The 2697-nt window shown below is 35.6% G+C and overlaps 1 pseudogene; it reads right to left on the bottom strand.

Annotated features, from left to right (window-relative positions):
• Nucleotides 1–406: 406 nt before the first annotated feature.
• Nucleotides 407–891, bottom strand: LOC131825809 (large ribosomal subunit protein eL21-like; annotated as a pseudogene).
• Nucleotides 892–2697: the final 1806 nt, after the last annotated feature.

Raw genomic sequence — 2697 nt, 5'->3', positions numbered from 1 at the left:
CATATTTAAAAAAATGAAAAAAAATTATCTGCTGCTGAACTCTTGTGCGGGCTTCTCCAGCCTAAAAAAAAGTCGATGTGGAGCCTGGCTGGCTTGATGGGAAAAGCATGCAACTCGGTCTTGGGGTTGTGAGTTCAAGCTCCACCTTGGGTGTAGAGATTAATTAAAAATAAAATCTTAGGGAAAAAATGTCTTTTGAGTTACTTTCCCCTTATGACTAGTGATATTGATCTTTCATGTATTTATTGCCCATTTGTGTATCTTCTTTGGAGAAAGGTCTATTCAAGTCTTTTGCTCATTTTTTAATTAGTTTTTTGTTTTGTTGTTTGTTGTTGAATTATAGGAATTCTCACTCTCTTTTTAAGTAGTCCTGAAGTTATTTTCTTATTCATTTATTTAATACCTATTATGCCATGAATTCATAGATGAGCTCTAATAGCTCAGGCTCTTTTCCATTGGTTCTTACCAAATGTTCATCTCTGGGTGGGGCAGACTGGCATTTCAGTTGAACCCAAGTACCTTTCTCACTTTGGCTTCCTTCTTTTTTGGATCATTTTCCTTCACACACTTCAGGAAGCTATCTTGGCTCTTAGAGTGCTTAATATGCTTAACACATACATTATTTCTCTTGGCAAGAATCTTGCCCTTAACTTATCTGTTTACAACAATGCCAACAGCATGCTGAGTGACACTGTAGACTCTTCCAGTTTTGCTATGATGACATTTGTGGGACATTCCTTTTTGAATGGTGCCTATTCCCATGATGTTTGCAATATCACTTTTATTGTAGATACACATGTATGTGGCCAAAGCAACAACTGCATGTTTTCTAAAAGGCCTAGGGAATATAGAGTGGGTACATTTCCTCTTTCCCTTTGTGTTGGTCATTTCAGCGAATTACTCTAAGATGGCATGTTCCATCAAAAGACTGTAGGCATTTTTTATATATTCTGGATATCAACACATTGTCAGATATATGATTTGCAAATGTTTTCTCTCATTCCATGGGTTGTCTTTTGAGTTATTTTCCTTGATACACAGAAGTTTTAAATTTTGATGTAGTCCAACTATCTACTTTTCTTTTGTTGCCTATGCTATTTGGTGTCTTAGTCAAGAAATCCTTACCAAATTCAATATCATGAAGATTTCCTACCTTGTTTTCTTCTACTTTAAGGTTGCCTTTTCCCCCTAGTATTTAAATGCTTAGTGGTATTAGTCATTTTTTTTCCTCTGTTCTTTGTTCTTTGTTAATAATTTTCATATTTTTTATCCTGGTCCATGTTTCACTTCCTATTTTTTAAAATTTATGTCTTCTTTTTATTTTTACATGGTCCTTTAATATAAATCAATGTTTACTCTTTTTTTTTATTAGGTCATCTTTGATAAGACAAATTATGGATCTATTTTTTCTATTAGGTTTGGGCAAGGAAGGATCTTATGATATAGGGTTGTATGCACCTGAAAATGGATAAGTTATTCTAGCTTTTAGTTATCCCCAGACAAAATAACTAATGCATGGTTGTTTGCAATCGAGAGTTTATCTTCTATCTGTATTGGTCACAGTCTTCTTCCTGCAGAGTCTCTGTGTTTCCTCATGGAACTAATTTCTTATGTAAAACTTGGTGCTAAATGGGTCCTAGAAAACTTCCTCTGTCAGCTCATCGATCCTCTTATGTTGCTCTAAATGAGAAACTGTTTTTCTCTCTGAAGGCACCATCTTTTTTGGACAACTGTGCTCTGTCAGTTTTGTCCAAGGTCTGTACCTGTTTATGTCCCTGTAAGTTCTTCACTAGATTTGACAGCTCCTTCTCTTTTGGCATGGTTCAGAGTTTCAAAAATCTATTCTAGTTTGTTGAAGGTGGAATTTGGGTTTCTGATTCTCCAACTCTTTGATGTTATGGTGACTTGAAGGGAAAATGAGGCAGGAGTCCAGGTAGTTGTATTCTCTTCCACTCTCTTTTTCCTTTCTTTTTTTGAGCAGCTTAATGGCCTCTCACTTTCCCAAAATATAGAATAGAGTACTGGGAGAGCAAAAAATGGAAGTTATGGAACAAAGTGGTTACATAGTGGACTTTTGACTCTGTAACTTACTAGCTATGTGATCCTGGGCAAGTAATTTAACTTTTCTGTGACTTAGTTTACTTCATTTGTAAAATGGTAGTAGTAGTGATAGTCAAAGTGTTATAGGCACCCATTCTATGAGAGGCACTGTTCTGTCATTGTTGCATGTATTAACTCATGTCTCACCTGTTGTCATCATTCCCATTTTATAGATGAGGAAACTGAAGCAAACTGAAGGTTATTAAATAGAGCTGTGCTTTAAACCTAGGTCACCTTGTTCCAGAACCTATGCTTGTCCATTACACACTAATCCCTCTGGTGTTCAGTACTTATCTCATGAGCCTGTTGAGAGGATTAAAATGATAATGTACATGAAGTACTAAGAACAGTGCACATGGGAAGTAAGAACACTCTTCTTTTCCTCTCTACCCCTTATCTTCCTAATTCTCCTCTTCTTCCGTCTTCCTGTATTCATACCCTTTAGTGATATGGTAGGAGAAAATGATGATTTGACATTTTGTTTGACAAAAATGTCCCAAATAGCCCAAGCATTTGAAAATACTTTTTTTCTTCTGAAGAAAAGTTTAAAATACTGACTTTTGTATTGGAAATAAATGAGAAAATGACAAGGAAGCT

The sequence above is a fragment of the Mustela lutreola genome, chromosome 2 (genome assembly GCF_030435805.1).
Source record: "Mustela lutreola isolate mMusLut2 chromosome 2, mMusLut2.pri, whole genome shotgun sequence".
In the NCBI taxonomy this organism is placed as follows: Eukaryota; Metazoa; Chordata; class Mammalia; order Carnivora; family Mustelidae; genus Mustela; species Mustela lutreola.
The sequence above is the reverse complement of the archived record's forward strand: the minus strand, read 5'-3'. Positions and strand labels throughout refer to the sequence as shown.